The sequence below is a fragment of the Lutra lutra genome, chromosome 12 (genome assembly GCF_902655055.1).
Source record: "Lutra lutra chromosome 12, mLutLut1.2, whole genome shotgun sequence".
Taxonomy (NCBI): Eukaryota; Metazoa; Chordata; class Mammalia; order Carnivora; family Mustelidae; genus Lutra; species Lutra lutra.
In genome coordinates, this window is record NC_062289.1 from 37549694 (window position 1) to 37572710 (window position 23017).

Below are 23017 nucleotides of genomic sequence, written 5' to 3' on the forward strand. Positions count from 1 at the left end.
TCCAAAAAAATATTCTTAAAAACGGACTTGTCAATATTTACAAATTGGTACACTTTGCTTGACAAATCAGGATTCCTGGCTTCTCTGGTAAACTAGGATCCTCTGCCACCACTGAATGAGCACACCCAAATGGCAAAATCCTAGGACCCCCTCTTTCAATGGGTATTTATCCTCTCCCATGCACCAGACTACCCTTCCCCTGCCCCGGGCCAACTGACTCTTATGCATCCTACTTCCCTGCCTCATCGGCCACCCCCCCCCCCACTGCTTACAAAGAACAGGCTCTGCTCATTCCTGTCCTTAAAAACATGTCCCTCAACTACCCCAATTCAAGCTGCACTCTCCCCTTTTCTCCTCACAATACTTCCTTCAAGGAATGGTTCACACTCACTGTCCCCACTTAGCACATGTGATGTGATTTCTGTTCCTACCTCTCTGTTAAAACTGTGGAGAGCAGAGACAGCAAGAAATAGGAAGAAATCTTTCACATTCCTGCCTGCTCAGCAGAACTGGTATCAGTACCTACCATTCTTCATAAGGTCTCCCTTGGCTTTCTGGACTTTTCCCACTTCCAATTCTCCTGCTACGGAAATCACACACACCTTCCTGCAGTTAGAGACCTAGAAACACCTCTGAATGACACACAGGCCCCAGTCGGCACATGCTTTCCCTGTAATGCTGCCACCAGCCAACCCAGATCTCAGAGTCTCTCCCTGGGAGAAAAACAACAGAAGAAAGACTCACTCTGAAACCTTACCATAGTCTTACACCTTTGAAGATAAGCACACTGAATTTCTCAACACTTATTGATCACTTCTCAGTGGTGGGGACTGGTGCTTAACAGACCAGTAAAACAAGCTCCCTAACCCTGCCCAAGGAATTCAGTCCAGAAGAGACACAGATAAACTGACAGTGTCAACCTGATACATGATATGATAAAGGGAGGAGTGGGGTGGGGGGAAGGGAGGCACCAAGGGAAAGGCCCGGGAGAGCCAGAGCAGCTTGCTCAAAGAAACCCTAGTGCTGCCCTAGGCCTCAGATCCACTGTAACCATTTTAGCCCAGCCCCCTGCAATTCTCCCAACTGGTTTCCACATCTCTCTTTTAGTCATCTTATCCTCTTGACCAAATCCATTCTCCACATTGCAGCAACAGGGGTCTGCTTAAAATTCAAAACAGCGCTCTCTCCTGCTCAAAACCTTTCAAGAGCACTGAGACTACAGTCCTGCATCATCTCCTCTCAACATCTGTCTCATGCCCATTTTTCTCCCTTCAGCTCACCCTCTTTCCCTTGCACCAGTGGCCCTTTAACCACATTGATCTCACAGTTCATTAAACAGAATGAGTCCTCTTCTGCTACAAGGTCTCTCCACACACACTATTCTTTATAACCTTGCTACCACTCTCTGTATTAAAAATATTTTGAACTCCGGGTCTCAGCTAAAATGTTATTTCCCAATAAAATAAAATAAAGTAAAATAAAATAAAATGTCATTTCCTCTATTTACTTGTTTCTATTTCTGTCCACCCCACTGGAGCGTATAGCCAGTACAAAACCACGTCTGTTTTAGTCACTTTGTAATCACAGTTATCTAGCATGTAGAGCTCAATAAATATTTGCTTGATGAGAACGTTAAAGACTCTTTCCTCCTCTAGAGTCCTAACTGTAAGCATTCCCTCAGGTTCATTTCTTAGTCCTCTCTACCACTCTCTGTTTTCACCACCCCAAAGCAGATCATGCTCATCTGTGCCTCCAGACATTACCTCTTCTCCCAAGATCAAGTCCTGCAACTATGATATGATGCCTGCAGGGTAACTCCACCTTTCTGGAGTCCCTTTCGGATACCTGCAACTGGACATGCCTCAAGACACACTCATTAACCATCCTCAAACAAACTGTTTATTTTTCTGTTGCTGGTAATGGTGGCATCCTCTTACAGGTGGAGTGACTGACTTCTCTCTTTCCTTAACCCACTGACAACAAGTGCTCCCATCTCTAAAAACGCACCTGTATTTTCTTAACCTACACAACTGACCTATTGCATTAATCTCCTTTCCTACCTCTAATCTTTTAAAATGTGTACATTAAAGCTTAATTCTGATGTCGACCAATACTCCCATCAAAATCCCTCAATGGCTGCCTTTCGAATAATATCCACTCTTCTGCTTGGTATTCAAAACCCCTATCAATCTTGCCCACCCTATTCTAACAAGGCAGTAGTATGGTGGTTATGACCATAAGCTCTGGACCCAGACTGCCATGCTAAACACAGAGGAACCAGGACAGATGCAGAGCCCAGATACGCCACTTTAATCTCTGTGCTGCAGTTACTTCATCTGTACAATGGGGATAACGATAAAAGTATTTACCTCCAAGGGTTGTTATAAAGAATTAAGAGACTAATATAAGCAGAAGTCTTAGAACAGCACTTGGCACAGGTCTGTGCTATACACATTGTGTTTCAGTGCCCCTTCTCCAATTAGCGATAGCCTACATCCCAGTCTTTCTGAACCAAATCATTCTTCCCCTAATGTTCTTCAAACTTTCCCTTCTGAGGCAAGAGCACACACCACCAGTTGATAAGCACCAGCTTAAGTTACCAGTATTACACCCTCCCTCCTCAGGGGCATTTCCAGTCAAAAGCTTCCACCACAAAACTCCTTTCTCTCCAGGAGCATCCTTATAGTTCATGCACTAAAATTCCCCAGAGGTTGCTCATCAAAGGATTTCCAGCCCTGTTCAAAGACTGTTAGCCTACAATTAGCTATCCTCTTCTTCCCTCTACTTTCTCAATCTCCTCCCAACTTTCAGATCAAAGACCATCCCAACCCCATTTTCTATGGGCAGTGGCAAAGGTGTTTTAGTTCTCTTATGTCTCTAATTTGAGTAAAAGTTGAAACCCTCATGACTATTATCCCTACAACAGTTTAATTATAATAGATAGTGCTCTCTTTGCACAAAAACACCTAAAATAATTAAGTTCTGTGAAGCACCTGGGTGGCTCAGTCAGTTAAGCATCTGACTCTTGGTTTTGGCTCAGGTCATGATCTCAGGGGCATTGGGCTTGTGCTCAGTAGAGTCTGCTTGTCTGTCTCCCTCCCCTTCTGCCCCTCCCAGCACTCATTCTCTCTCAAATAAATAAATATTTTTAAAAATAACAAAAATAAAAATTAAGTTTTATAATCTTATTATGAGAATATAGATGGACTTCACTCTCTGAAGCAGCCAGCCCTCACCACGACAGTGCTGCGCTCTTACCCCCTGAAATCCCTGCAATGCACAGGAACTTGGGGATAACAGTAAAGTTTGTACTAACAACCCAATTATTCCTAGGGATAGAAAAATGAGAGTTACGACATTGCCAGAAATTTTAACTAAGGAAAACAATAAATTATAAAACGCAATGTGTAGTTTTCAAAGAACAACTCAGTAACTGAACATGTGGGTCTCCCAATGGAATATAAATTCTGCTCCTTTTAATAACTGAACTGATATTTCAAATAAACTTTTTTTTAATGAGAAGGAAGTCATAACTAGCAAAGACACAAAAATATACTGAAAATCATCCTACCCTGAGGAACGGCCTTTAAATCACCTCATGGCTCCCCAGAAGGCTTCGCCTCGTACCCCTTAGTGTCTGTCCTGCAGCTGAGGTTGTCAACAACAACAAAAACATACTGAAACCTATACTTAGACATCTTTACAGAACCAAAAACAATCATAGGTTCTCTGTGTAACCTCAGAAGTCATAAATTGCGACGACTGCAAAAGATTCTTACAGGCATTTACAAGCACTTATTTTATAACAAATTTGAAGGATTCTAAAAATTAAAGGAGAAATGGGTCCCATAAAACCAGAGATGCACTCTCAATACTCAACACCATTACTATAGCTACCCTGAACAATCCCAAGCATTCCTTCTCCTTAAGAACTAAAAAGGTTTCACACTGAGAATATACCTACAAAAATACAAGGAAAACAGCAGAGCAGAACTAAGCTGAACTGCTAATCACTGATTTATAACTTAGGAAAAAATCAAGTAGTATACCCAAGGCAGTGCTAGTCTAAGTGTAGTCCCTGGAGAGCAAATCGCTTGTGCCTACTCCATGAAAAGGGATGTGCAGAGATTGAAAGAAAGCATTTATAAACTCACAGCAATCTAACAGAAATTTTACATCTACAAAATCTAATGATTTAAAAAGTTTGGTAGTTACATATCAGAAGTTTTTTATTTCACTTATCACATAAATCATTTTTTACATGTTGGAAAAGAATCAGCCCACGACCAAGAGAAAATGTTAAAAACTGATCCTTTAGGGATGTTTGCTTCTGGGAAGATGAAGTAGATGTATTTTTCCCTATTCCTCCCATTGAGTATGAGTAAAAATTCTGAATATTACATATAAAACAAACATAAGACTATTAAGTGTGCAGAGAAGGTGGTAGGCTGGCTAGGGACCTCAGGACCTGAGGAACAACACAATGGTGAGTTTTCTGGGTTTTATTTTTGCCTCATATATCCCAGACTTGGACCCGAATAAGCTGGCAACCTGGAAATGCCAAAAGGTGCAGACAAAAAAAGCCCCAACAAAAGCCCGCTCCTTCTAACCAAAGGACCAGAAATGGGACATCCTAGCAAGACAGGAAAACTCTTACCAAAAAAAAAAAAAAAAAAAAAAAACTCTACTTCAGACAAACACCACAGGAAAAACCGTGATCCCACCTAGGCCAGGTGGGTAGCTTAGCCTTCCATATTTTCACCAAGCTGTAACATTAGGGTGATGCTGTGATAGCCGAATAGGGAGCCCAGGCTTTCATCCATGTCAGCTGGGATCAAGGCACCTTTCCACACCATCACCCCAGAAATCCTGGATCTCTATCCTCACCTGGCAAACAAAACACTCCACTTCTGGGTGAAGACAGGCCAAGTGGGGAACCTGCAAACCTAATTCTTCTAAGCAATAACAGTGGAGTACCACATGTTGTCTGTCTCTTTCCCCTACTGGAGTGGTGTCAAAAAAAAGCCAGCTAAAACAGAGCCTTAACTAAGATCCAAAATTTCGTGGACTATGAAAATTTCCAGGTTTTAATTAAAAAACAAACAAACAAACAAAAACACCCGTCACACCAAAACAGGATAAACTCAAATTCAATGAAAAAGACAACCGTGGACACCAAAACCATAATCACAGATTTGCTGGAAATATCTGCTAATGATTATAACACAGCTATGGCAGAAATGCTTTGACAATTTCAAACATGTTTGAAACAAATTAAAAATAAATAACCTTAGAAAAAAAACAGAAGATAAGGGGTGGGCTCAAAAGCAGAATGGAAGGAACAGAGAAATTAAACTAGAAGATAGAGAAACAGAAATTAATCTGACCAGAGAAAATAAAGAAAAATAAACAGACCTGTGGGACCATAATAAAAATTTACTAATCAAGTCATCAATCTTGAAAAGAGAGGAGAAAGAGAGAGGGCTGGGCTGAAAATGTACTCAAATAATGGTGAAAATTTTCCAACATCTGGAAAAAGACATAAACCTACAGATTCAGGAAACTGAGTGAACCCCAAAAAGGATAAACTGAAAGAGATCCACAACAAGATGAATCATAATTAAACTTCTGAAAACTAAAGTAAAAAAAAAAAAAAAAAAAAAAAAAAAAAAAAAAAAATCCTGACAACAGTGACCCCCTAATCACAGAGGGATAAGTGAATCAATATGAATTTCGCATCAGAAACTACAGAGGCCAGAAGAAGTGGTAACATATTTTTCAAGTGCTGAAAGAAAAAACAAGACAGAATGCTATGGCGAGAGAAAGTATTCAGGAATGAAGAAGAAATCAAGACATTCTCAAATAAGGAAAAACTAAGAATTTGTCACTGGCAGACTTAACCTAAAGAATGGCCAAACTTTTTAAAATGAAAAGAAATGAAAAAATAATGAATCTTAAGAAATTAAGAGAAAACCCAGTAAGCAAAAATAAAGGTAAAACAGACTTTTCTCCTCCCCTTGAGTTTTCTTATTTATGTTTGACTGTAGAAGCAAAATCTATAACACTGTCTAATGTACTTCTAATTGTATGTAGAAGAAATATTTACAATTTTATTAAAATTGGGGAGGGTAAAGGGATGTAAGAGGAAGTAAGGTTCCTATACTTCACTTAAACAGGTAAAATGATGACACCAGTACACAGTAAGTTGTGTATATATATGATAAAATATCAAAAACCCTTGAATTTTTTTAAACAAAAAAATACCCAAAAAATGCTCAAAAACTATTCAAAACGGATTTTTTATAAAATGTTTAAGCAATCCACAGTAAGCCAAGGAAAAAATACCCAGAAAAACAAAAAGCAGAAGGCACAAACAAAAAACAAAAAAAATGGCTGACTTAAGTCCTAACAGAAAAATAATTACATTAAACATAAATGGCCTAGGGGCACCTGGGTGGCTCAGTGGGTTAAGCCACTGCCTTCGGCTCAGGTCATGATCTCAGGGTCCTGGGATCGAGCCCCGCATCGGGCTCTCTGCTCAGCAGGGAGCCTGCTTCCTCCTCTCTCTCTGCCTGCCTCTCTGCCTGCTTGTGATCTCTGTCTGTCAAATAAATAAATAAATAAAATCTTTAAAAAAAAAAAAAAACGTAAATGGCCTAAAGTGTCAATGAAAAGACAGAAATTGGCAGAATGGATTAAAAGACATGACCTGGGCACCTGGATGGCTCAATCAAGGGTCTGCCTTCGGCTCAGGTCATCATTCCAGGGTCCAGGAATGGAGTCTCTAGTTGGGCTCCCTGTTTAGTAGGGAGTCTGCTTCTCCCTTTCGCTCTGCCCCTACCCCTGCTCATGTGTGTTTGCACACGCACATGCTCTAATAAATAATTAGATAATCTTTTGATTATCCAGGCACACACCTGAAATCTTTAAAAACTTTTTAAAAAAGACATGACCAAACAGTTTGTTGTCTACAAAAAACTTACTTCAAATATAACCAAGCATGGGAGCTAAAAGTAAAAGGATAGAAAAAGATATATATCCCAAACAGAGAAAAACAATCAAAGAAAAATAAAAGTAGTGGTAGTATTATTATCAGATAAAATAGCATTCAGAGCAAAGAAAATCACTAGAGACAAAGAAGAACATTATGTAATGATAGAAAGGGTCAATGCACCAAGAAAACAAAGCAACCCTAGATATGTATGTACCAGAGAGGTGCAAAATATGTAAAACTAAAAATGTACAAATACAGTTAGAGGCTTCAACACCCTTCTCCCAAAATCTGACAGACTAGCCAGCCAGAAAACCAACAAGGGTACAGAAGAAGTCAACAACACAACCAACAGGTTCTAACTGAACAATCCACTCAAGAATAGTAGAAAACATACTTTATTCAAATAGCCACAGAACATACAGCAAGGCAGACCATATTTTGAGTCATAAAATGAGCCTCAACAAATTTAAAACTGAAATCACAACATCATTCAGTGTGTTCTCCAATCATAATGGCATTAAACTAGAAATCAACAGAAAGATAATAACATATCTCTAAACACCTGGAAACTAAACAACACACTTCTAAATAACCACAGGTGAAAGAAATCTCAAGAGAAATTTTTAAAAAAAAGGGAACCAAATTAAAAAAAATAATAATGTATCACTATTTGTGGGACAAATTCAGCTGAAACAATGTGGAGATGGAAAGGTATAGTGCTAAATGTCCTCATGAATTTAATGCAAAAAATCCTTAACAAAATATTAGTAAAAAGAATTCAGCAATATATAGAATTATACACCATGACCTTGGGGCCCCTGGGTGGCTCAGTGGGTTAAAGCCTCTGCCTTCGGCTCAGGTCATGATCTCAGGGTCCTGGGATCGAGCCCCGCATCAGGCTCTCTGCTCACCAGGGAAGCCTGCTTCCCTTCCTCTCTCTCTGCCTGCCTCTCTGCCTACTTGTGATCTCTGTCAAATAAATAAATAAAAATCTTTAAAAAAAATATTTAAAAGAAAAAAAAAAAGAATTATAAACCATGACCAAGTGGGGTTTATTCCAGGGATGCAATGTTGGTTCAACTCAAAAATCAATCAAAATAATCCACTGCAATCCTATGCTTAAGAAGGAAAATCACATACTGTATCAATGCACAAAAAGCGCTTGGCAAAAATTCAACACCCACTCATGATAAAAACTCTCAAAGACAGGAATAGTGGGCAACTTCCTCAACTTTAGATACCATATCTACCAAAAAACCTACAGTTAACACTACACTTAATATAGTGTAGGTGCCTGATAATTAGCTTTTTCAATAGTATAAATGCTTGACATTAAGCTTTTGATTGTCCAGGCACACACCTGAAAGACATGCATCTTGAATAAACACAATGCCAACTACACAATTAGATAAAAAGCCAGGCTGCCCCACCCATGAAGTCCCTATCAGCCCTTTTTTAGTAAGTGCTATCCGACTTACAAAACTAACCATTTGGCAGCTTTCTTTCCCTTCCCATCCCTAATTTTCACTCCTATGTTTTAAATTCACCAATCAAGAGTGAACCTGCAAAACCCTAGACACCTCACCCTCTACTACCCCATTAAAAGCAGAACCCCAGGTCTGCATGTTCTATCTGCAACCTCACTGTGTGGCCCCAGGCTTGTGGAGTACCACAGGACCTATGTGTAATAAATCTTATCTTTTCCACCTTTCACCAATGGTTGTTGCTGAGGTGTGTCTTGCAATCAAGAGAACCACAAGGGCCGGTCCAGCCACAGCTCTGGCTCCCAAAGGGGAAAGGTCTGCGGTGGCTCACCAAATGAGTGGTCCCAGGCATTTCTAGCCAATAGTACCACCGCAGATAAGCTGAGAATGGCCCAAAACATGGTGAAAAACTAAATACTCTCCCCTAAGATCAGGAACAAAGCAAAGATGTCCTCTTCACTATCCTTATTCAACATAGTACTGGAAGTTTTAGGCAGTGCAAGAAGGCAAGAGGAAATCAAAGGCATACTGAAAAGAAATAAAACTGCCACTATGTAAACATGACACAGTTATCTATTTAGAAAATCACAAGGAAACTACAGAAAAACTCCTAGAATCAATGGGTTCAGCAAGATTGCAGAATCCAAGATTGACCCAAGAAAGTTAATGTTTCTCTATATTAGCTATCAACCCATGGACACCAAAATTTAAAATACAGTATCATTTTCAACTGTTTGAAATAAAAATGTAAACCTAACATAACAAATCCAAAAAAATTTAATAAAGCAGGGCGCACCTGGGTGGCTCAGTGGGTTAAAGTCTCTGCCTTCAGCTCAGGTCATGATCTCATCTCAGAGTCCTGGGATCGAGCCCCACATGGGGCTCTCTGCTCCGTGGGGAGCCTGCTTCCTCCTCTCTTTCTCTGCCTGCCTCTCTGCCTAGTTGTGATCTCTGTCAAATAAATAAATAAAAATTTTTTAAAAATTTAATAAAGCAGACTTGTATGATAAAACTACACAATGATATGAAGATTCAAATGGAAAGACATACCATGCTTATAGATTGGAAGATACAATATAGTAAAATGGCAATCCTTCCCAGATGATAAACAGGTCTACTACAATGCCTATCAAAATCCCAGCAAGATTTTTTTGTAAATACAGACAAGATTACTCTACAAATTATATGGATAGGCAAAGAAACAAAAGTAGTTAAAACAATTCTGAAAAAGATGTGGGAGGAAATCAGTCTACACCAACTTACAACTTATTATACAGCACCATAACCAAGACTGTGTGATAGTGGTGGAGGGACACACAGATCAATGGAACAGAAGAGAGAACCCAGGAATAGACTCACAAATACACCCAACTGATTTTTTTACAAAGATACAACCAATTCAACGGAGGAAAGATGTTGCCTTTTCAACAAAGGGTGCCAGAACAGCAAAAACCAGAAACAACCAGATGTCCTTCAAAAGATAAATAGTTGAAAGAACCATAAAAGCACATCCATACTGTGAAGTACTACTCAGCAAGACAGAAGAATCAACTATCAATAAACACAACAACCGGGATGAAACTCTAGACAATTATGCTGAGTGATAAAAAGCCAATTCCAAAAGGTACTTACTGTATGATTCCATTTACAAAACATTTTTGAAATGACACAATCACAGAAATGGAGAACCGATGAGTGATTGTCGGGGCTTAAGGAGCAGGTAGCAGTAGGAAGCAAGTGGGTGTCCCTACAGAACAACATGCAGAAACCTTGTAAAGGAAATGTTCTGTATCTTGGGGCGCCTGGGTGGCTCAGTGGGTTAAAGCCTCTGCCTTCGGCTCAGGTCATGATCCCAGAATCCTGGGATCGAGCCCCGCATCGGGCTCTCTGCTTGGCGGAGAGCCTGCTTCCTCCTCTCTCTCTCCCTGCCTCTCTGCCTGCTTGTGATCTCTATCAGATAAATAAATAAAATCTTAAAAAAAAAAAAAAAGAAGGAAATGTTCTATATCTTGACTCAATCAATGATACTGTCATGTACTATATTGTACTATAGCTTTACAAAATGATACCACTGGGAGCAACTGGTAAAGGGTAAATAGGATGTTTCTGAATTTTTTTAACTGCATGTGGATCTACAATTATGGCAAAAAAAGTTTAATTTAAAAAAATTGGGGATGCCAGGGTGGCTCAGCTGGTTAAGCACCTGCCTTCAGCTCAGGTCATGATCCCAGGGTCCTGGAATCAAGTCCCTCATTGGGCTCCCTACTCAGCGGGGAACCTACTTCTCCCCCTGCCTGCAGCTCCCCTGGTTGTGTTCTTTCTCCCTCTCTGACAAATAAATAAATAAAGTCTTTAAATTAAAAAAACAAAAACAAAAACTGGACCTTCACTCACTGCTCTAAGGTTTATCACCCAAATATTAACACTTGAGAACGGATCTAGCCTCTTAACAACGCTTTATTAATCCTGGCTTTGTGCGGGACTAAGTGAAGACACACAGATATAAACGTAAAATATTATCGCTACCCTCAAACACCATATTCACTTAAGCAGAATGACAAACAGAGGCATAAATCAACAGTGAAAGACTTAATAAAAGAGATGGGATTTGAGCAAATACTTGAACAAGAGGTAGTACTTCAACAAGCAGAAGAAAGAGGGGCACCTTGGGAAGAAATCATATATAAAGACACAAAGCTGAAATAAGCATAGTTCCTATGGAGAACGAGGCATGTGTGTGTGTGCGTGTTGTGAAATAAGAGAACTATGGAACAAACAGTGTGGAGTAAGTATGGAAGGTCCCCAAAAGTTACAGAGAGGAGTTCAAATGTCATTTACTCAAAGAAGCCTTCCTCACCAACCCAGCCAACCAAAAGCAGCAGTTCCCCCACCCACATTCTCTCCAACATCCTTTACTTTTTCTTTATAGTACTCATCACAAGTGGTAATTATTATATACTTATCTTCATGTTTATTTCCTTAATGCTGCCCCACTTTCGGATATCTTGACTAGTACTGGGACCGGCACACAAGAAGCATTCAATAAATATTAACTGAATAAGTGGGCAAACAGTAAGTATTCATTCCTGGTTCTCTTCTGTGCAGATGCTCACTCGTCTTCCTCCATTTTCTGTCACTCCATTTGCCTTGGTCCCTCTCTAACCTACTGTCTATTTCAGACAATCTCCTTTTCCCTTGTTCCTCCACCTCAGCCCAGCTCTTATCCCATCACAAAAATAAAAACTCAGTGTACTTTAAAATAGTGGATCACAACTGCAATGCTATAATACTCTTCTGAATCTCAACAAATGAGAAACTGCATCCCAAGAAATCTGTTACTGAAAAGAAGTACTGAAGTGTATGTTGTTACATAAGCATAATAGATGTATATATATTACATAAACAAACAAGAGCAAAAAGAGTTATTCTTTTCACAGCCTTATTTTCCTGAATACGAGAGACTTTTCCCAGAACTGAATGATCCTATCTGGTCTACAGAACGCTGCCCATCAAAGAACCAGGACAGTACTCCTCAAGACAACCAAAGTTATAAAAAACAAGAAATTGCCACAGACCAAAGACTAAGGAGACATAACTACTAAATGCAATGTGGTACCTTGGACTGGATTCTGGAACATAAAGAGTATTAATGGAAAAACTGGTGAAATCCAAATAAAGTCTGGAATTTGGTTTAAAAAATGTATTTACCTACATATGTATATAGAGATATATGCCTATATACAGGATTAACAGGTGATTGAGATTTAAATATGTAGTAGTATATTATTAAAAAAAGAGAAATAGGGCACATGCAAGTGAGCCAAGAGTAAAACTCAGGCCATGGCAATCGGAGCTTGGAGCTGAAAAGCTACAGAGAGCTTTGTTTTTGACTCTGGTCCCATGCTCTTACCTAGGGCCATGAAAACTAACTTAATTGCTATTGCTTGAGTTTAACAACGGGTCCTGACTTCCTAGCAAGACCATTCATACACTCAGCAAGCATTTACTGAGTGCCTACTGCTTACCAGGCACTGTGAAATCTTTGGGGTACACAGCTAGAAAAGTAAGACACAATCTCTGCTCTCATGAAGCTTGTATTCTATTGGAGAAGCCGGGGGTTTGATAAGTATTTACATAAATGGTGAGTGGTCCCAAGAGTTTTAGAACCTGCTTCTTAAAAGCCCTACGAAGGGAAGGCGTGCCTGGGTGGCTCAGTTGGTTAAGCGTCTGTCTTCTGCTCAGGCCATGATCCCAGAGTCCTGGAATCTAGCCCCACATTGGGCTTCCTGCTCAGGGGGAAGTCTGCTTCTACCTCTGCCATTCACCCCACTCATGCTTGCAAGCACGCTCTGTCTCAAGTAAATAAAAGACCTACTAAACAATCCATCAAGACATCTGTTAAACCTGGGTATCACTGGTGTTCTGAACAAATCACCTGAAACAGATCTGTAAGCTATCAGCTGTGATCTGATAAATCACTTTAACAGGTACTCATTTGGTTGATGTGGTTTGGGACCTGAGATTCTGCATTTCTTCCAAACTTCCAGAAGACAAGCACTTTCAATTAGTAAGGTTCTAAAGTACCATGGAAACATCACTCAAACTGTCATTTAAAAAGCAAGCTCCAAAAGGCAAGGACATTCTGTTTCTCTTGTTCACCACAGTACACACAAGACTTAAAACTCTGCTTCATAGATGGCACTCAGTAAATACTTATTTTCGTAATAAAATAAATGGATATAAGGTCCTGATAAGCACTGGTAAATAGCAGTCACCAGCCACATCTGGCTACTCAACACTTGACAAGCAGCTAGTGCAACTGAGGAGCCAAATGATTTTTCTTTATAGATTTTATTTATTTACTTATTTATTTATTTGACAGAGAGAGAGAGGTCACAAGTAGGCAGAGAGACAGGCTTGGGTGGGGGGTGGGCAGGATTCACGCAGAGCAGGGAGCCCAAAGCGGAGCTGGATCCCAGGACCCTGAGATAATGACCTGAGCAGAAGGCAGAGGCTTAACCCACTGAGCCACCCAAGCGCCCCGAATGATTTTTAAATTAACTTTAATTAATTTAAATAGCCTTATGTGGTCAGTAGCTACCACAATGGACAATCCAGGTGTAGACAAAGATATGATGTAAAGAGTATCGAATTAAAAGTATAGGTTTGAATTCCAGTTCTGCCGCTTAGCTTGTGACCGTAAAGTTACAACTTCTTAAGGCCTCAACTTCTTCCCCTGTGAAATGAGGACAAGACCCCCTGCCCCCATACACACACCCCTTCTCAGGGTTCCTGACAGGAATTATTACAAATTAATATACGAAGCAAAAGGTATGATTAAAGTAAGATTCTCTGCCCTCCAGGAACAGTACACAATCCCAAAGACTACTTTGCCTATTGTCCATGCTTGCCAGAAAATCCCAAGCGCTTTTGGTTGAAGGGCTGGTTAGTTCAGTGGCTTTGAAAATGAGTCCAAGGTCATAAGTTTGGAGGAGGGAGGACCCTCATTTAGCCAGAGTGATCAGGTCAGAGAGGCAATGACAATGCACATCATCACGACTCCTGGCAAAGCTTTAATGGGCATTGTGTTGACTGTATGAGTAAATGACATTTCATTCATTCATTCTTCCAGGAAGAGCTGCCACATTACCTAAAGCCCGCTACTTCCATCCACAGACCTTTGCTAAACCAGGGCCCGGTCCGCTGCGCGGGCAGTGAGCCGGGAAGCCCCCGCCCCGGGCGGCCCGCGTGTCCTCCCCTCCCCCGTCGCGCTGGCCCGGCGAGGGTCAGCCCGGCACCACCGCTCCAAGTACCACAAGCCGGGCCGGACCCAGAAGCCATATTTAGCTGGATTTCTGGTCAATAAAACAAACTTCCGTCTTCTAAAGAAAAACGGTTCTAACTCAATGACAAACTAGGACGGAAACTCGCTGCTCGCCGCAGTTACCAGCCAGAGGCGCCGCGTGTCCGGCAGCCCCGGAGTCCCCGACTCGGACCCCGCGCCGAGCGCGCCCGCGCCCCGGCCCCGGCCCCGGTCCCGGCCCCGGCGGCCACAAAGGACGGGAGTCGCGGACGCGGCCCGGCCTCCTCCTCCTTCTCCCCCGGCCCCGCGTTAGCGGCCCCGGCTCCGGGACGGCCCGGGCGCGGGCAGACACTCACCTCGCTCCGCGCGCGGCGGCGGCGGCGGGCGCTCCTCGGGGCCGGCCCGGGCGGTCGCGGCGCGGTCCCGCGGGCCGCAGCGCGGGCGCTACTCTCGGGCCGCCGTCCGCCGCGCCGCCTTCTCGGCCACTGCCGGCGGCTCCCCGGGCGGGCGGGCGGGCCCGGCGCGGGCCCCGCCTCCGCCGCGCCCGCCCCCGCCTCCGCGCCGGGCCTCGCGGGCTCGGCGCGCTACTCCGAGCCGCCCCGCATGTCGCCGCCGCTGCTGCTCGCTCTGGGCCGCCTCACGCGGCGGGCCGGGGCCGCAAGGCCGCCCGCGCAGGCCGCTCGGGCGCAGGGCTCTCAGCGCTTGGCGTGCTCGGCGGCGGCAGCGGCGGCGGCCCGTGCGGCTGCGCGGGGGAGGCGGGGGCGCCTCGCGCTCACCCGGATGCGCTGTCCCCCGCCCCTGCGGCGAGCCCACCTCGGGGTGACGGCGCTTCCCTCGGGGCCGGGGCGGGGGGTGGTTCCGGCGTCTCGGCGCCTCCCCCCCTGCCTGCCGGACTTGCGGGGAGGCGCGGAGCCTAGGCGCCGCGCGGCCGGCCTTGTTCCCGGGCGGGAGGCTCCGTCCGTGACCCGTGCCGTTCCGGCTGGTGGCCTCCACCTAAACCTGGGTGCGGACAAAGAGGCTACCACAGCAAGTAAAATAAAACTCGGGCCGTTTCACGTCGAGCAGATCATGGGGTGGGAGGAAATGAAGGTATCCTCACCTCGCCCAGGAGGTTCTGGATCGACCCCGGGCCGAGCACAGGCTGCTCTAGACGCGGGTGCGGCCGCCGGGGAGCGGCCGAAGAGCGGTTGGAGCTGCAGGACTGCCGGAGGCACCTCCGCGCGGCCCTTCTGAGTCCTGCACCAAGCGACGGGGACGCAGGAGGTCCAGGACCAGGGTGGGCGGTGAGAGGCGAGGCCACCGACCGGCACCGCCGGAAGAGGCAGCCAGGCCTCGGGGGACAAACGCCCTGGCCCCCTGCGGAATGGGGATTGTTTGGGGAAGAGTCTCCCGCATCGTGCTCTGAGAGGGGCCCTTCCACGGTACCCCCTTGGGGAACACTCCTTTCTAGCACTAATTCCATTACCCAGCCGGTACCTTCCTCTGAAGAGAAGACCCAACCCTCGTCCTCTATCACTAACAGGAGGCATAACCAAGAGTTATTTTAATAAATTAATCTGTTATTTTTAAAATCATACAGAGGTCTTTGTGTCTTGCTTCCCATCCAAGACCCGGAATGATTGAGACTAATGTTGGTACTATTATTTAAATGGCCCCATTTTTATTTTTTATTTTTTAATAAATGCTGTATATGTCACAGAAAGAACCAAAAGGATATAAGCAAAAAGATGTCACCGAAGATTATCTCTGGAACGACCTTGTTTTGTGCTTATCTACATTTTCCAAATATTCAAGGTACTTATATAATTATTGTGAAACAAGGTGAATCATGGTTGGCCTGGTAAGAGTACCTCACGGAAACTTCACTTTGAAGTTTGCATCTCTTAAAAATATTATAACAAAAAAATAAAGTACTGTATCTAGGTGAAAAAGACTTGTAAATCATATATCTGATAAGGACTTGTATTTAAAATACATCAAGAACGCTTACAACTCAATAAAACTAATAATCCACTTTTTTAAACCACAGTTAATTTACTAACACTTCTAAATGTTTTTTTTTTAAGATTTTATTTATTTGTCAGAGAGAGAGAGACAGCACGAGCAAGCAGAGGCAGAGGGAGAAGCAGGCTTCCTGCTAAGCTAGGAGCCTGATGTGGGACTCGATCCCAGGACACTGGGATCATGACCTGAGCCAAAGGCAGCCGCTTAACCAACTGAGCCACCCAGGCGTCCCAATAATCCATTTTAAAATGGGAAAGAGAGTTCAATAGAAACCGAAAGAAAATATTTCAACCAAAGAAAATATTTCGATGGTCAAGAACAGCATGAGAAAATGCAAAACACAGTCGACAGAGAAAGGCAAATCAGAACCACGTGAGAATGCTCTCCACACCCACATCAATGGCTGTAATAAAAAGGACTGACCAGGATAAGTGCTGATAAGGAGAAAGAGAAATCAAATCCCTCCTAGGCAGATGGGAATGTGAAATGGTGCAGTCACTTTGGAAAAGTTTTTAGTTTTTTTAAAAGTTATATGTAAAAGTACCTATGACCCAACAATTCCATTTCCTAGGTATGTACCCAAGAAAACTGAAAACATGCCCATATGGCACGTTGTGCAGAAATATTCACCAGCAGCATTATTCATAACACCCAAAAAGTGGAAACAATCCAAATGTCCAGCCCCTGGTGAATGGATAAAGGAAAGGTGATATATCCATACAATGAAATGCCTTTCAGCAATAAAATGGAATGAAATATTCATAGAGGATACAACATAGGGGCACCTGGGTGACTCAATCAGTTAAGTGCCTGCCTTTGGCTCAGGTCATGATCCCAACGACCTGAGGTCAAGTTCCTGGAGGCACTCCCTCTCCTTATGCCCCTCCCCCTCACTTGTGCGCGCGGGCTCGCTCTCTCTCTCTCTCTCTCTCAAACAAATAAAATCATTAAAAAATGGTATTGGTAAAAAGAAGATACAACATACAGGAACCTCAGAAACACTAAGCTAAGTGAAGGCAGATGCAAAAGAGCACATATTGTATGATTTCATTTCTGTGAAACATCTAGAAAAGACAAATCTATGCAGGCAGTCTACTGGTTGCCAGGTCTAGGGGTAGGGATGGGAAGTGAATACGAAGGGGAACAAGGGATCATTTTGGAGGGATGGAAATGTTCTAAAATCAGATTGTGGTAATGGTTGCCCAATTCTAGATTTACTAAAAATCACTGCGTTGTGGTTTTGACACTAATGAATTTTATGGTATGTAAATGTTATGTCAGTAAAACATAGATGAAAAAAATCTGTGTGCTGCAAAGTAGTCTGTGATAATAGTACCTTATCTACTTGTGACAAGTTCTTCACAATAAAAAAACTTTTAAAGCAAACAAATAATTGTATGCTGTTTTCACAGTACAAGATAGTAAAATGCACTTTTTTGCAACTAGTTATATAACCAAGCACAATAACCCTTTGAACACCCTCTATCTACCCACTCCTATTCATTCAAACTGTATCTTCACTTTACCCACTAAAAGAACTGGAAATTGAGGTAGAAAAAGGTTAACATCCTTGAGAGCAAAAAAGAACTGGGTATCTTAAAACAAGGAGGGGACGGGTAAAGACTCAGACTGGGAATCCAAAGTTAGGACATTGACATAATCTTTCTCAATTAAAAAAAAAACTTTTTATTTTTACTTTTTATGTATTTGACAGAGAGACAGACACAGAGAGAGCACAAGCAGGGGAGCAGCAGAGGGAGAGAGAGACGCAGGCTCTCCGCTGAGCAGGAAAATGGGCTGAATCCCAGAACTCACCTGAGCTGAAGGCAGACCCTTAACCATCTGTGCCACCCAGCCACCTCACTCTTTCTCAGTTTTACTCTCGTTTCCCATCAGTCCTGTGCCCCAGACTCACTGCTTCCGGTTGTGGAGATGTTTTGCTTCAGGGGAGCGCTAACCTTGGGCCAATTAATGTTATAATTAAGGATTTTTTCATTATTTTATGGGTTTTTCATGAGTTCTATGAGTCTACAATGGAAGAAGTTAACCTTTAGAAGATTAGTGGAGACAGAGAGTGGAGTAACCTACATGAACTAGTCTACTGGACCTGACCTTTTCTCATTAAGTCCCCTGAGAAGCAAGCCAGAGGATCAGCTCCATTGAGTGAATGATTAATTCAGTGCCTTGTTTCTGCCTGACCCTCCCTGTTATTTGAATAATGCTGATATTCTTTTAACTTGTGAAGGAGGACTAGTTGTTTGTTCCCTATTAGCTAGAAAGAGAATAGCACCTCCGTGGATTCATTGTAATGGGGAGAAGTGGAGATTGCCTAAAGCAGGGTAAACTGCCCAAGGATAATTGAGCCCACTGTAGTGGGTGGGAGGAGGAGGGAGGGGATTCTTTACAAAGAATTGTGTGTCAGACATCCTGACTGGATGGAGAAGAACAGAAGAAGGTGACATTGAAAGAGGGGTAGGCAAACATGAGCCCACACAGGAGCCAAATGACATGAAGTAGGAGGTAATTATGCAGAACGTGTAAACGGTATCTTTTTATGATTTTTTACTTCTTTTTTTTTTTTTCCCACCAAAAGCCCAGCTGCCTTGCCTTAGGCTTGAAGCCTCAGGAACGGGTTCCCTTTCTTCTCTCCACATGTGGTGGATTTCACATGGTCTCTACACTTCCTCCATGAGTGTCTCTTTTATGCATGCATTTCAGTGACCAAATCAAATCCCATTCCACACCTAACTTCCGAAGGAGCAGGAAAATGCAATCAATTCCAGCATTGTCCCCAGAAGGCAGAGCGCTTAGAAAATTTGGATTGTAAAATTAATGACTTGTTATGCCCAAGTTTTCGCATCTGAGAGACCACCAAGGAGCCAAGCACCAACGCAATCACACTAGGGTTTATTTGACAAGCTTAAGCTTGGGCCCAAGTATACACGGCACAGAGGAGTAGGGACTTGGACCCTGAGCTTAGTTAAGGCAGGGGTATTTATGGGTTCCTGTTACTAAAGCAGAGTGGGGGTCTCTGGAACTAAAGCAGGGTGGGGCTTCTTAGAACTAAAGTAAAGTAGGGGAAAGTTCAGCCCTTGGGCATAGGGGTCTGAGATGGCTGCCGGAGCTAAGATGGCTGTACTTATGCTAAAGATAAACCTGAGGTGGGATGGCCTTAATTTTCTCGGCCTCCACATTTCCCCCTGAACAATTTTGACCCTTAATCTTTAAGGTTGTTGAAGGTGGAAGGTCTCATCTTCTGTAACTTCTTCCTGCTGAGTAGGGGCGTAGAGTTGTCCCTACCTACTCGGATCAACATTGATCAGTTGGGGAATGTATAGGGGAGTTATGAAAGACAGAGGCAGCTGAGTCCAGGGGTTTAAATCAATCACTAAAGGAGAGAGGGACTGTTTAAAGTGCTAACCTGAGTAGGTCAGAACCCAAGAAATATTTTGTGATAATCTGGAACATCAAGATGGCTGCACTTATGTCAGGGCTAGACTTGATGTGGGTACAGCTTTGTTTTTCTTGGCCTCCACAGACTCTCAGAAGTATGAAAATCAGAGGATAACACTTCTTTAAACTTTTTATTTTGAAATAATTTTAGATTCACAGGAAGTTGTAAAAAATTATACAGAGCGGTCCTTTGTACCCTTTGTCTATTTCCCCCTTTGGTTTACACCTTTTTTTTTTTTTTTTTTTTTAAAGTAAACTCACTCCCAACCTGGGGCTCCAGCTCACCACCCTGAGATCAGTGGTGGTATGCTCTACCAACTGAACTCGGTGTCCTCCTTTGATTACATCTATAACGTGAAAAGAATTATATATATATATATATATATATATATATATATATATAGCATAAAATCAAAACCAGGAAATGGACATTGGTACAATGCATGTGTATAGGTCTGTGCCACTTTATCACTTGTACAGGTTCCTGTAATAAGTATCAGAATCAAGATATAGAACTATTCCATCATACAGTCTCTTCAGTAAATGGTGCTGGGGAAATTGGACAGCTATGTGTAGAAGAATGAAACTCGACCATTCTCTTACACCATACACAAAGATAAACTCGAAATGGATAAAAGACCTCAAAGTGAAGCAGGAATCTATCAAAATCCTAGAAGAGAACATAGGCAGTAACCTCTGACATTGGCCACAGCAACTTCTTTCAAGATATGTCTCCAAAGGCAAAGGGAACAAAAGCAAAAATGAATTTTTGAGACTTCATCAAGATCAAAAGTTTCTGACGACAAAGGAAACAGTCAACAAAACAAAGAGGCAACCCATGGAATGGGAGAAGATATTCGCAAATGATGCTACAAAGGGCTCATATCCAAGATCTATAAAGAACTCCTAAAACTCAACAGATAATCACGTCAAAAAATGGGCAGAAGACATGAACAGACACTTCTCCAAAGACATACAAATGGCTAACAGACACATGAAAAAATGTTCATCATCATTAGCCATCAGGGAGATTCAAATCAAAACCACTTTGAGATACCACCTTACACCATTAGAATGGCCAAAATCAACAAGACGGTAAACAACATGTGCTGGAGAGGATGTGGAGAAAGGGGACCCCTCTTACACTGTTGGTGGGAATGCAAGTTGGTGCAGCCACTTTAGAAAACAGTATGGGGATTCCTTAAGAAATTAAAAGTAGAGCTACCCTATGACCCTGCAATTGCACTACTGGGTATTTACCCCAAAGATCCAGATGTAGTGAAAAGAAGGGCCACCTGTACCCTACTGTTCATAGCAGCAATGGCCACAGTCGCCAAACTGTGGAAAGAACCAAGATGCCCTTCAACGGATGAATGGATAAAGAAGATGTGGTCCATATACACAATGGAGTATTATGCCTCCATCAGAAAGGATGAATACCCAACTTTTGTATCAACATGGACGGGACTGGAGGAGACTATGCTTAGTGAAATAAGTCAAGCAGAGAAAGTCAATTATCATATGGTTTCACTTACTTGTGGAGCATAAAGTATAACTCGGAGGACATTGGAAGAAGGAGAGGAGAAGGGAGTTGGGAGAAATCAGAAGGGGAGACAAACCATGAGAGACTGTGGACTCTGAGAGACAAACTGAGGGTTTTGGAGAGGGAGTGGGAGGGGTGAGGCTGGTGGTGGGTATTGTGGAGGGCACATATTACATGGAGCACTGGGTGTGGTGCATAAATAATTAATTTTGGAACACTGAAAAAAAATAAAATTAGGGGGGAAAAAAGAACTATTCTGTCATAAAGATCTTCATGCTTTCCCCTCATAGTCACACCCCCCCACACACACACCCTGCTCTCTCTAACCTCTCGCAGCCACTGTTCTTCATTTCTATACTTTTGTCATTTCAAGAATGTTATGTAAATGGAATCATACAGGATGTGACCTTTGGAAACTGACTTTTTTTTTTTTTTTAACTCAGCATAATGCCCGTGCATGCATGTGGGTCATTTTGTTTTGTTTTGTTTTGTGCTAATCACTCTGTCAATTGGGCCAGGATGGAGGTCATGGCTCCCCACTTGGTCTTCTCTGCCACCACCCCAGCCAGGGAATGGGGAGTCACTAGGGGTGTCTTGTCACAACAGTGTGAAGGAGGAAGTAACAGGCTCTCTCTTCAGCCTTCACTAACTGGGATGGGGTGAGGTTGCATTTTTTTCTGCAGAGGTTAGCTGGAATTGGGTAGTTGCTGTGTAAAAGTTTTCTAGGTTGCCCCTTTCCTGGTTCTTTAGCTAGCAAGAGCAGGCATTTCTTGGGTTTTGGTTTTTTATTTTGTTGTTGTTGTTGTTGTTGTTGTTGTTGTTGTTGTTTTTAAATCTGTTCCCATGGTGTCTCCAGGTTGCCAGCTTCTCCAGCACTCAGACCAGGATATACAAAGCCAAAGAAAATTCAGAGGATGCACTGCCCTGTCATTTCTCAGATTCCAGGGGCCATAAGAAATTGCTTTCTTCTCCTTACCTTTCAGAGTCTTCTCATGTTTATTTTATATACAATGTCCAGGGCTTTTCAGCTGTTCTTAATAGGAAATGTACTTCATTCACCATTCCATCTTGTTCTGGAACCAGAAGTTAAGAATAAAGTTTTAAAACATAAATCAGAGTAGATTGCAGATTATCCCTACAAAAATGTCACCCTGAGTTTCTTGCATTCCAAGAGGCTTTCTTGAGTCAGAGAGGAAAGGGAAGATTTACTACAGGTTTACTGGGAATTCCACATACACTAGGGACAGTTCTATGGGCTACAATATTTACTATATGAAAACAAATGGGGGAAATTTTGGGAACTGGTAGATCAGGGACTTAGTGGAGCCTGAGGTCAGTTAAGTATGGAGGAATGAAAATGTTGAGAGAGTGAGAGCCTGAGGCACTGCCTGTGGAACAGGCCTTGCACAGATAAGGCTCAGGAGACACCATTTGGACATATGGCCAATGATGGCAAAGAAGGAACTGAGAAATTGAAAATGAAGATGAAACTAAGAAACTGAAGATAAAAGAGTCAGGGGCACCTGGCTGGTTGGTTCAGAAGAGCATGTGACTCTTGATCTCTGAATCATGAGTTTGAGCCCCATGTTGGGTGTAGAGATTATTTAAATAAATAAACTTTAAAAAGAGTCAGAAAGTGATCAATATAATTTTTTAAAATTTTTAAGAAAAGCTGGAGTCAAGGTAGAAGGAAAACCTAAGCTGGGGACAAAAATCATAAAGGACAGGGCTCAGTG

General features: G+C 42.6%; 1 protein-coding gene across 2 annotated transcripts in view; it reads right to left on the minus strand.

Annotated features, from left to right (window-relative positions):
- Nucleotides 1-14761, minus strand: part of GALNT1 (polypeptide N-acetylgalactosaminyltransferase 1) — a 122729-nt gene extending 107968 nt beyond the window's left edge. For both annotated transcript variants that reach the window (XM_047697122.1, XM_047697123.1), the window contains exon 1: nt 14638-14761. The gene's annotated coding sequence lies outside the window, so the exon portion shown is untranslated. The remainder of the gene's footprint in view (nt 1-14637) is intronic.
- Nucleotides 14762-23017: the final 8256 nt, after the last annotated feature.